The sequence below is a fragment of the Pleurodeles waltl genome, chromosome 8 (genome assembly GCF_031143425.1).
Source record: "Pleurodeles waltl isolate 20211129_DDA chromosome 8, aPleWal1.hap1.20221129, whole genome shotgun sequence".
NCBI lineage: Eukaryota > Metazoa > Chordata > Amphibia > Caudata > Salamandridae > Pleurodeles > Pleurodeles waltl.
The window spans coordinates 579,539,140-579,552,886 of NC_090447.1; positions in this window are offsets into that span (position 1 = coordinate 579,539,140).

Genomic DNA, 13,747 nt, shown 5'->3' on the forward strand with positions numbered 1-13,747 from the left:
CCCTCCGAAGGAACCTTGACTGCTTGTGTCACACTATTAACTGAGAGTCAGATACAGAAGGGGTTATGTCACCCAGATGAGTGGGATCCATAGTAGTGTGGGCCCTGGGACATCAGGAGTAAAAGTCCTTAACCACCACAGTTGGGTTCAGTAACTCCTGCGTGCCCGGTGGCACCCTGAATGGGGTTCTGACAGTGAGAATCTCTCTCTCTCTCTCATTTCAGATCTAAAGTTAATACAATAGGCCTGATTTAGATCTTGGCTATAACAGGTCTGCAATCTCTTTTTTGAATGAAAACCCGTTTGCTAGTTGGCCGTCCACATGCTCGATTCAGATATTGGTGGTCCCATAGAGGAAAACCATGCGGGTCCTGCTGACTCCACCTGTGATTCCCACCTGTGTTGATGGCGCCACTGGAAATGGTGGCTGGTGCTGGGACTCCAGACACCCTTCCCGCCGTGCGGATTTGGATGTGCCTTGCCACCAGGCCAACTGTGGCGGTCCGACCCTCACATCTGAGTTGCCGGATTGGGGAAGGAAATAAGGTAAGAACTTAGCGGCATATGTATAATTCCCTAGCACCACCTTGTGCCACATTAACATAATTATTTTTTACATTAATGTGGCCCACAAGGCCGAAATCCCAGCGCCTTATTTACAGAGTGGCGCAATGCATGCATTGCGCCACTCTGTAAGCCTTTGCGCTACATTATGCCTGCACCATAATGTATGCAAGGGGGGCGTTCCCCCATTAGGGAAGCTGGAAAAATGGCACTAGGAAATCTATGAGATCTCTGCACCATTTTTTACGGCACTTTTAACACCTGCTCAAGAGAAGGTGTTAAAACGGCGCTTCAATTCTTTAGAATGGGCTGTTATATACTCAGCAGGAGTAGCACCAACATTTTGGCGCTACTCCTGCAGAGTACATCAATAGTGTCATGAAAAATTACATATTTCCCCCTACCCTACACCATGGTTTGCCTATTTTAAATACGGCGCACACATGGTAGCTGTAGGGGGGTGCTAAGGAGTGCAGGTAAAGTGGCGCTGGCATAAATCTGCCCCATACTTTTTTCCTGATTCCACTTCCATTTTTGACTGGACATAATCGTCAGGCAACATCACAAAATAAAATGATGGACGGAGTGTTTAAACGTTTCATATACTCACCTCTAGTCACAGATCTGGGTTCAATAAATTTTTACTTTGCTTGCCACATCACCACAGTTCTAACCCCCCTATATGCAAATCAGTCTTGACCCTGCTCCCTATGGGAGCAGCCAAGCCTAAACTGCCAAGCCAGGTCCTACCTGGACAGGATTCAAACACCCAAGGACAGGTTTCAGGGTATCACCCTTCATCAGCCAGGCTAGCCTGAATCCAGTGACAAAGAAAGCAAGGGACCCACGTCTGGGCATACCCTAGTCACTTAGGGTGCACAAGGCAACATCACAAAATAAGATGGACGGAGTGTTGAAACTTTTCAGTCACAGATTTGGATTGAATCCATCATTATTTTGCTTGCCACATCACCAGAGTTTGGATCCAGCTATATGCATATCAGTCTTGACCCTGCTCCCTATGGGAGCAGCCCAGCCCAAACTGCCAAGCCAGGTCCTCCATGGACAGGATTCAAGCATCCAAAGACCGGTTTCAGGATATCACCCTTCATTCGCCACACTAGCTTGAATCCAGTGTCACAGCAAGCAAGGGACCCACATCTGGGCATACCCTAACCACTTAGGGCGCACAAAGCAACATCACAAAATAGGATGATGGACGGAGTGTTGAAACTTTTCAAACAATCACCCCCAATCACAGATCTGAGTTTAATCCATTGTTATTTTGCTTGCCACGTCCCCACAGTTCAGACCCAGCTATATGCAAATCATTCTTGACCCCGTCCAGCCTGAACTGCCAAGGCACGTCCTCCATGGACAGGTTTCAAGCATCCAAATACCAGTTTCAGGGTATCACCCTTCATCAACCAGGCTAGCTTGAATCCAGTGGCACAGCAAGTAAGGGACTCACGTCGAGGCATACACTGCTCACTGTGCCACCGGACTCAAGTTAGCCTGGATGAAGAAGGGTGATAGCCTGAAACTGGTTCCAGGGTGCTTGTTTCTGCTCCACTGTGGACCTGGCCTTGGAGTTCGGTCTGGACTGTTCCCATGGGGAACAGGATCAAGACTGATTTACATATGGCTGAATCCAAACTGGGGTGGCATGGTGAGCAAAAGAATGATGGATTAAACCCAGATCTGTGACTGGGGGGTGAGTGCTTGAAAAGTTTCAACACTCTGTTCATCATCCTATTGTGTTGCCAAAGTTGCCCTAAGTGGAAAGGGTATGCCCAGACGAGGGTCCATTGCTGCTATGCCACTGGATTCAAGCTAGCCTGGATGATGAACGGTGAAACCCTGAAACCTGTTCCTGTTTCTGGTTCAGAGAGAAGCTGGTCTGGCAGTTTGGGTGGACTTTTCCGATGGTTAACAGGGTCAAGACTGATTTGCATATGGCTTGGTGCAAACTGGGGTGGCATGGTGAGCAAAAGAGCAATGGATTAAACCCAGATCTGTGACTGGGGTTGAGTGGTTGAAAAGTTTCAACACTCTGTCCTTCATTCTTTTGTGTTCCTAAAGTGGACACAACCTTCAGTCACTGCTGCCATTGGACCATGGAGAAATCATGCCCACCATCACCGGACTAAAAGGTAGGGAAACTGCATTGCCAATGTCCGTAGTGTGGCCACTGCACATGAGTTCCAGACCACTGCATTCATATATATGTCTCAGCAATTTCTAAAAATTACTGTCACATGCATATATTCAGAAACAATTGTATCGTACAAGGATGGGGACAGATTGGTACAAGACACATATCACACAGATGCAAAATAGGTATTATGTTGCCAATATTCATTGCCAAATGAATGCTGGCACCACAATAATGATGCAATAGAACTCCTCGAATATGTTCATGTGTGCACATTGCAATCAGACCTGTACCTGTAATGTTGTGCTGCCAGTTGTCTATGTGAGTCAGTACGTGCATGTGTGTGTGACATTGGATTGGCTTGGTTGAGGTGGATGGAGCTGGAGTGGGTGGTGTGATTGTGTCGGTATGTGTGCCACTTGCATATGGGTTTGATGTTGGGTATGTTGTTTGCTGTGTTGCTATGTGCAACATTCAGGTGGATGTTGTTGTGATGTAGTGGTTGTTGTTGTGATGTATGTAGTTGTGCCTTTGTGTGAGTGTGCTTGTGTAGATGAGTTTGTAGTTGTGTTGGTTGCTCTGGTTGTGTCATTTGTGGTTGTAGTATCAATGTTATACGTATGTTGTGCATGGATGTATGGCAATGTATGTTTTTGGCATGTGTGTTTTGTGGTAGAATTTTAATAGATAATAGTGTGTATATAGTGTGTTGTGTTGTGTGTTGTGCAGGTGGACACATATGGTCAAAGTACTGTGTGTGTGTCTGACTTACCTCTATTCCATAGCCACTGTGATTGCACGATATCTATTGGGTCCAGCGTAAGCCTCCCCCCATCAGCAGTCCCACGGAGTACACCACCTGCAGGACTCTAACATTTAAATATGGTCGGCAGGAATCCGCCAGCCTAACAGCTAAAAAAGGGCACTCTGTTCTGGTGGTCCGCGGCTCAGCCATATCCATTTAAATACTGCATGCGGAACACCGTCAACTTGGAGGTGTTCTTAGGTCTGCTGCTGCGGCAGCTTGGCAGTAATGCCACCAGGATCTAAACCAGGCCCTATATCTTTACTTCTGGGCCCTGAAGGTTACAGTGTGGATGACAGACACATGAAGGCTCTGTTCATTTTGGGCTACAGAATCCAACAAAACCTCAAGCTGAGACAGATACATGGCCTGAACTTGGCTTGAGGCTTCAGTGGCTTACCCACCTCCATCACATAATAGCAATTAATGAAACAAAGGCACAGGAATGATATGATTTGATTATCATCAAACAATCTGGTATACCATGAGTACCAGGACCATACTGTTGTACTTCTTGTTTCAAGATACATAACTTTCTCCATGCACTGTATTTTAGTGAGAGGACAATAAGAGTTTGTGTTCTCTCCCCCATGGGCAAAATCAAATTATTGTTGAGTTACAGTAATGCTTTCTTATCCATACTTACCATGAGTGTTTATTTTGATTTAAGTTTATCCGAGCTCCTCAATTAGAAAGGAACGGAGAAATATATTTTGAAAGTAATTACCCAAGAGTACAAAATTTGTCATAAGGGGACACCAAGAATAATGCTTCTAATTTCATAGTTTCACACTCCAAACAGCAAATGGAGTGAGATTCAGGGACTATTCAGACTGAAGAAATGCCAATGGTCTGCAGAACCTGGCCGACTCCAAATACAGAGTTTACAACTAGCGTATTTTGGCAAAGTGGCAAAGCCAGGATTAAATGTCAAGTCTCATAATGCCACAATAAAAACTTTCCTACTGTCCCATATCTAACAATAGAGGTGTGTGTTTTTTTCTGCCCACTTCAGTGAGTTGCACACATTATTGTGGGGTCTTTGTAATGTTTGTATTGCACTTGCCACCTTAACACAGGCTGTTTCTAATCAGTAATACAAATAGAAGACTAAAGGTATATGGAGATGGTGAGGCCTAAGATTCTACTTTATTCTAATTCAATAATCAAGTTACTTCCTTTGTACACTGGATATGTGAAAAGGTGATAGCAAGCAAATAAGGATTACCACAGGGTGCAGTAGAGAGATTGGAACTTGGGCACAATCTAACACAGTATTGTCAAATCTATGACTCTTCTAGAGGCTTTGTTATGAACACAGAAGACAACATGGAATGAAACTCTTAAAATAAGTCCACAACGTATTGCCCACACTATGTATGTGCCTCTCTTCTCCTACATCCCCCTCATAACACCACTTACCCAGCCCCTCCCTGCTGGCATCAATGCATCCTCGGTCACACCACAGGCTATCCTTTTCAACCCTGCAAAAAATGTTTGTGATCACCCAAGCCTCAATACATTTTCAGTGCAATCTGAGACAGATTTCAGTTATAGTGGAGATGTAGATACTATTTCACTCAAGCATTAAAGTGCTTACAGCTTGTTGATCTGTGCTCAAACCTGACAGATCTTATTTGGAGGGTTTTTTGACTACAGCACACTTTCTTATCATTCTTGTTGGTTGCACAGTTCGTGGTATTTCTGGAAGCTGACTGACAGCACACCTTTCTTTTTCCTTTCATCTCTTTGACACCTAAGGGACAAAGGCCCAGATGTAGGTACATTCTGAATTGCGACCTGCAAATTGCGAGTCAGACCGACTCGCAGTTTACGAGTCGCAATTCAGAATGTTGGATGGTGTCCCTGACACCATTTGCGATTCGCAGGGGGGTCGCAAAGGCCCACCTCATGAATATTCATGAGGTGGGTCACAATTTGCGACCCCCTTGCGAGTGGCGGCATTCACAGGGTTTGTGGCCTGCGGCAGACATCAGACCACCATGTCTGTGACTGCTTATTAATAAGTTTTTTTAGTTCTTTTTGTAATGCAGCCCGTTTTCCTTAAAGGAAAACGAGATGCATTACAAATACGAAAAATGAAAAAAAATTGTTTCATTTTTTTTAGATCAGACAGTGGTCCATAGGACCACTGCCTGCTCTGAAAAAATGTTTGCAGTGCCATTCACAATGGGGAAGGGGTCCAATGGGGACCCCTTCCCTTATGAGAATAGGTTAGCACCCATTTCAAAAGGGTGCAAACTGCGATTGGTTTGCGACCGCGTTTGTGGTCACAAAGCAATCCTGCATTGCACTGCGGCTCGCAATTAGGAAGGGATCACCCCTTCCTAATTGCGACTCGTAAACCCATTTTGCGATTCGGTAACCAGGATACCGAATCACAAAACAGGTTTTGTGCATTGCAAAGTGCATTTTGCATGTCGCAAACAGCGAAATTCGCTGTTTGCGATGTGCAAATTGCTTCGTACATCTGGCCCAAAATGTTTCTCCCTACATCTCCACCACAAGCTTGTCAACCATTGCCTATACAATAGAGGTTTGAAGTGGCTTCATTGTGGTTGAAGGCTTTGTGCCAATCTGACGGAGTTCCGGTCGCCTTATTTAAATACATTGTGGTTCAACCTCCCTCCGCGTCAACGGAGTGTACTCTGTTGCGTGAGCAGTATCCAGCAGCTGATGGGGTAGACTCCAATGCAGGCCTATAGCATTTAATTGCTGTTGGAACAGTGGGATTGAGCCGACCATATTTAGATAACAGAGTTGTGCTGGTGGTATACCAGTGGCGGTCCCCTGACGGTGGGAATCTATTTTGGGACCTGTTCAGCATCGTACTATGGCTGTGACTGTTGCCTGGATGGTAGCAGCACACACATGATGTATACTGGATAATTGTAAACACCTGCAAACCACACTAGAAAGCACATCCAATTTAAGAACATGGTCCCTTGCCATCCCACTGCAGAACAATATTTTGCTCTTAATTTTGCCACTCAGGAGTCAGTTTTTTTCTCAGCTTTTTTCTCACTCTATTTCCATTTCTTTCCTTTCACTTTTCCGATTTTTCATCAATTTTTGGGGCACTAGATAATTTTTGTGGTTACTCACTATGGCAGGGAGGAGGAATCCACATTTTATAGAGAAGAATTGTCAGTCATAGTAGACCCACATTTGTTTGGAGCTAATACAACCATGTCTCAGAAAAGGCAAATGTGGACCAGAATAGTTGACAGAGTGAATGTTGTAGCAAACAATCTGCGCACACAGGAGGAAATTAGGAAAAGGTAGAATGACCTGCTGGGGAGAGTGCAATCACTGGCTTCCAAGCATCACCTGAAGGCCCAAAGGACTGGAGGTGGTTCTCCCAGCACCCCTTCCAACTCTTTCCCTGGAGAAGAATGTCTTGCAGATCCTACATCCTTAAGACATGACAGAAATCCCTGGTGGAGTGGAACTGGGATTTTGACTTTTAAGACCCTTATCAAAACATATATATCTAGAATTATTTCATCAAAATATCTTCATTTATCCAAATTACCAGCATCATGGTTGTATCTCGCTTTGGTTTCTTTTATAATGCTTAATAGAATTTGTCAGAATGAGTGGATCCATGGATCATACCTTGCATTTGCCTAGTCCCTTGCATTATTCTAATTTATGTTGTTTTACTTAAAAACAACAGTTTGCAAACTCCATCTATTTGCACATGAAGGAATAGTGTTTGTAAGTTTTTTACCTATTTATGTGAATCACATAAGTGTGTGTAAATATTGTAAATGTGTGTTTATCTTCACTGTAGATATTTAAATAGGTATGCTTAACTCACATTTTAACAAGTGTTGTCAAAGGTGATTACAAATTACTACAACTAACATGATGCCCTGTTTCTGTCTCTGGAAAACAAAAATGAAATGTGATGTTGCCCTATCCCCCTTTACTTCCATATTTGCACATATGTCCAAGTGTTATGCATTTGTCACTGAACATTTCATCCTATGCATGAAATTTTCATTTGTTGTGTTGATCTAGTATGGTGTCACCTTCTTTTGACTCCTTTGAATTGATGTAATTGCTTACTTAATTCATAGTCTATAGAATAAAAGATTTCCAATCATGTTCTGTGGCTTGCTGAATACAAGTAGTATTGATACACAAGTTATGTTATGTTAAATGTTTTTATAAAGCTCTTGAGTACCCATAGGTGTCCTGGCACTGACTATGAGATTAACTGGAAGAAAACTGAAGCCTAATTTCTAAAGAGCAAGGTCTTGAGCTCTTTCCTAAAAAATAACAAACATGAAGCAGATCTAATGTTGAAAGGCAATTGATTCTAAACTTTTGCTGTTATTAAAAAAAACTTGTTCCACCGAAGTTAACTTGTTTGAATCTAGGGACAACCACAGTCTTGGTATCTGGCGAGCGTAAATTTCTATTGGGCTTGTACAGTTAAAATTTGGTTCAAGTGAAGGGGTTCCATGTCATGCAGTGCTTTATAAGCAGTACAGAGCGATTTTAACTTTATGCGCTGTGTGACCATAAGCTAATGTAGCTTCCAAACGGCAGTAGTTAATGATTTAAATTTGGGAACCCCACTTAATTACCTGGCCACTGCATTTTGTAATGTTTGTAGTTTGTTTAGGTGTTGCTGCTGCATATTTAGACACTACACATTACAATAATCAATTTTCGAAAGCATCATTGATAAAACCACTGTTTTTGTAGATCTAGAGGAATACAAGGGAGGATTTTTTTTTATCATGCTCAATGTACCAAAGGTAGTAGATGTGACTATGTTCACTTGGTCACCAAATGTGATCTTATTGTCCCTTTAGATATCTAAGTTTCTGGCCTTAGGCACTGCTGTTGGAAGGGTACCTAGTTCAACTGGCGATTATGATAGTGACTGGAAGGAAGCCGGATTTCCGTATTGTTTGAATTAGGTTACAAAGTTTTTTCCCATCCAATTACTGATGGCCTGAATGAAGTCCTGAAATCCATATCCTATTTATTCATCATGATTGAATAATAATGCAATCATTTGCGTGTCATCTACATAAGGTATGAGTGAAAAGCTGAAAGTTCTTAGCAAAAAGGCCAATGATGACCCATATACATTGAACAAAGTGAAACTAAGTAAAGATCCTTGGGGGACCCGCATGGCAATGGAAATGGTTTGGACACAAAGGAATCAGGTTGTACTGATTGTACAAGCTCTGAGAGGAAGGACCAAAGCAAAGTTAATGCTGTTCCATTGACTTCAGTCTTAATGAGACGGTCAATCAAGAAAGCCTGATTGACTTTGTCAAATGCTGCTGATCATTCAAGTAAGACCAAGACCACTTTTCCACCAGCATCTACACCTACTCTTGTTTTTTTCTGGTGCTTTGATCGGCACACTTTCAGAGCTACGGCCACTTCTGAAGCCATACTGAGTAGAGTCAGGCAGCTGAATGGTCAAAATAAAGTCTGATAACTGAAGGTTTATGGCTTTTTTCCATTAGCTTGGCAGGTAATAGAAGATGTGAGATGGAGTGGAAATTGTTAGGATCCCAAAAGACTTAATCTAGGTTTTTTAATAAATGGAGAATATATGCCATTTTCCAAGTTTTAGGAAAAAAGCCTAATTTAAACATCTGGTTAAATATTATAGTCAGATTTTTAGCCAGGATCCCCAGTGAAAATGTAATCACCAATGGCAGACACAGATCCAGTGGGGGCCCGGACTTGGATGCCTGATTTGACCCATGACTTGACTGGATGTAAGAGGAGCAAATTCTGAAAAGTGGGTGTGAGTGGTATCTGGCACTACCTGTCCCATTTCCTCTTCCATTTTCTCTACAGATATTGCAGTGTTCATATGATGACCAATGCCCTTAAATCTAATACGTTGCACTATATTCTTTTTTCTTCTGTGATGAGTTGAATGTCTAGTACCTGTAATGTATAGTTTCTAAATAATATTTTTCATTTTAGGACAGCTCTTGAACGTTTTTACTGAAGATTGCAACTGTGTAAATTTTCCCTTGTGTGTAAATTATTAAAAATCACACAAAAACCTAATAATTCCATTAATCATACTGTTCACTTTCAGGTAGCTTCATTTGTAGCTGAAGACACATTTGAGGTACAATCCAGACTTTTAATTTGGTATTGTTTGTAATTCATCTTAGGTCCAACACCCAGGGCAAGGGGGCCACCGTCTGCAACTGAAGACACCTCAACTCCAGACCAAGATCAAGCCTTCAGTAAGGACACTACTCCTGTAAGTTGAGGTGATGTGGAGCTGCCTGGTCTTTTTGGTCTTCGGGGCAGACAGCTCCAGTAAATCTCACTCAGCCCACACCTACACCTCGTACCTCAGTTGCAACACCTCAGCAATTTATACCTCCATTTCCTGTGTCCAGAGGAATACAACAACCATCTTGTGGCCCATAGTTCTGACTGCTGTTGAGGAAGCACCACCACCAGCACCTCCAGTTCTGCCAGGACCTAGTGGGATGGGGCACACTGCCTCAAGGGCACAAGGAAATGGGTGTATGGGTCATGGGGATCTATGGGCCAGAAAAGTCAGGCCATTGGGTGCACTGTCACCCAGACTACCATCGACCAAGTCTTGGGAGCACTACAGCAGTCCTAAGACATGATGGTCCAGGTCCTTACAGACCTGATGCAGGTACAGAGGGAGCACAATGTAAAGATGCAGAATCACAATTCAAATGTGTGCTCCCTGACTGGGGAGATGTTTGAAATTTACCATCATATGTGCAGAATTCGCTTGTACCATCTATCCCTGCCTGTGGTCCTCCAATATCACAACAAAATATACCTGCCTCAGCCACAGACAGGGAGGCCCTGCCACAATTAGACTCTACTCCACCCACCCCAGCCCCTGCAAGTGCAAGTTTTCTCTGTACAAAATCTGTAAACCCTAAGTGTGTGTCTGTCCTAGAATTAACCCATGTTCGGTTTGTACTTTCCAACAGCAAGATATCACTGTAAATGTCACAACTTTAAAATGTCCAAATTAGATGACATGGTGAAGGTTGCTAAAACAGAATAACAAGGGAAAATAATGTTTCCTCATGAGAAAATTGACTGAATTGATAAGTTAGGAGGACACATACATTTAGCACATGCAAAGATAATCAATGTCAATAAGCACAGTAGTCAATGTATAAAAAATGTGATCAACAAACATCTTTGCCCTGGACTTTCCTGAACTAACCATTACTACTAAATTACCATCACAGACTGATATGTTCACTATGTTACAAGTTGTTCTGACATTTAATGTTACATTATGTAAAGATAAACTTACACTCAGGTGTCAGAAACATCTTGGTTGGTGTCAATCCCTTCCTCTTCACCACTGTCATTTCATTTGCTATTTCAACGCCCTCACACAGTGGTTCTTTATGATCTCCATCCTCTGTGATGATTAGGATGTTCCATAGCAGGGCTTTGTTATGCAACATGCAGCAGGCAACCATGAATTGGCACATCTCATCGGATGTGTAGAGGAAGGCTCCACCGGTCTTGTCCAGATATCTAAATCTGGCCTACAACACCCCAAAAACCCACTCCACTGGCCTCGGTGTTCTTCCATGGGCCTCATGAAGCAGACTTCCCCTGGCTTTGTTGGATTCCTCAGCAGTGCTAACAACCATGTTTGGTTTTGATAAGCTTAGTCTCTTATATGAAAGTAAACAATATATTGAGGAAAAATATCTCATCCCCTTGTATGTTCCTAAACTATGAATAAAACAAATGATACTCATGTCATATTGTACTTACCAATAAGCCAGACTCTCTCAGGTAGAAATTGTGATATATACAGGGTTATAGTGTTGTTCTGTAGTTCAAAGGAATCATGTGTTGACCCTCAGAAAGAGGCAAACCCACTTGACATGTGCAAATCAGGTAAGCAGATAACTTGCACAGTGATTGAATTTAAGTTCTTCTGATAGTGGTAGACCTGTTCCCTTGCGTGTGGTGGCAGCAAGGCAATATGTGTACCATCACTAGATCTAACCACATGTGGAATGTCACCCAAAGCATAGAAATATCCCTTCATATTGGCAAAATCCTGAAATCACATAAACCGGATCAAGATGAAGATGTACCTCATCATTGATGAAAGGAGGTCTTGTAACACACCAATGAAAGTTCCTTTGTGTGTGAAATGCCTCCTTATACTGCCACAGTGTATTAGAAAGATTCTGTGGCCACAAAATGAAGTACTGGAATGATATTCACTATTTGTGTTATTGCTTTTGAATTCCTATTGTGAGACAGAAGATCAGCCTCCAACTGGTGACATGAATCCAGAATAGTTCCTCTATTCACTCAGAATTATTTTACTGTTGGTAGCAAGGGCTGGAAAAAGTCTGAAGACTTGAGGCTTTCCTCCCTGGATTCTGTAATTTAGGAAAACAAATTATCACTGAAAATGGTTCTACAATACTTAGATAATCAACACACATCTCATGTCTTTGTAAAAATACATATCTTTTTATTACATATATGTACACATCATGTTTGTGTTATGTTGCAATTTTGAAAAACAATTTTTACATGTCTGATATTTTTTAAAAACAATGTGTGAATAATACATTTGAAATGTATTATTTGCAAAATATTAATTTATTTTACAAAATTGGTCAAGAAAAGTATAAAATGCACAGCGCCTCTATTGATGTCAAACACAGTAACGGTTTACATTTTAAAGTATCAAATGTAAAAAAAACTGTGTTGTACATATCTTACATTGGTAAACTAGTCACAATTTTGAGTGTTGGTAATGCACATCAAATTGAAAAATACACTACTTAACATCCTAAAATGACATCCGGACATTGGCTATCCGACGGCCATCGGAGGTAGTTGATTGCGCAGTAGGTTTAACACTCCACGACAGACACAGTCATAGGCTAATGTGTACGACAGCTATGCACGAAAGCCAATGGCTTTCTCTGTCTCCATTGCAGATCATGTACACCATGTAGGTGTACCCAGCATCTCACAAAAAGCTCACATACCTCTTAACACTGCAGCCCACAACACCTCTCCACAACATGGATGTCAGAACAGGTACATGTTTGAATGGGAAATGTTTTTTAATTAACTTGTTTCTTTTTCATACAAAGGATAATTTGTCCCTTTTTGTTTATGAGTGAAGTTTTGTGATTGGAGGTAGTGAACTGAATAATTTAGCAGGGGTCATAATGATGTATGATAATGTTTGGAATATCTGTAAATTTAAATGAAAACTCATCTGAATGAATAAGCTGATTTTTCAGTTCATTTACTCAGAATTCCAGATGTTATTTGACAAACTGCATGTCCCAATTTTCCAGGGACCAGTAGACACTGTACCATCTGTATAAGTGAGAAATACAACCAAATGTGGAAATGGGAGGAATGTGAAGTGCAAAAAATACTCAAGTTATGGAGTTGTATATTTTTTTTCAAATCAAACTACATCCTATTTTCTGAAAGATGAGTGTCTGTGTGTTTTAGCCACGTAATTGTGCCACATATGAGGAAAGGCATATCCTGCACTGCAAGTATAAATGACACATGCTCTCAATCATCCATACAAGTATGTCACATTACTACCTACACTTTTTCTTACATCACCCAAACACCATGCTCTCACTGATGCACATGGTAGCCTTCCATATAGCCCTTAGTCATTGTAAGTCTTTCAAACCATAGTATCTGGCATTAAGTCAATGTAGCTGTGTGAGGGTGTGTGTGCTAGCATTGTATAAGTTGTTTAGCTTTTACTAGACTCTCACTACAGGATGTTCGTGACTTGGATTAGGAATATGAGGACATTGTAAATGTGGAGGGTGCTCAACAGGTCACTACAAATTAGTATTTCTTTGGAAAGTTTGTCAATAATGTGTACTGACTTTCTAGAAATACTTGTGAGAGTTGTTCAAAATTGTGTCACAGCAATACAGACAAACAAAACCTCACAAAACATTTTTTCTTTCTTTTTTTATATCAATATAGGTCAGAACCCCTCAGAAGGCGATGATATAGAAGGCCATCTCTAAAAAGGAATAGACCCTGGGAGGACATATGACGCTGGATCAGAAATGTATTTGATGTCCTGCTCGGCCAGTCCTCCCAAAGTGGGAAGTGCATGGGCCGCATCCTGACCACCTAATGGCCTGCACACTCACTGTGGCCTATAC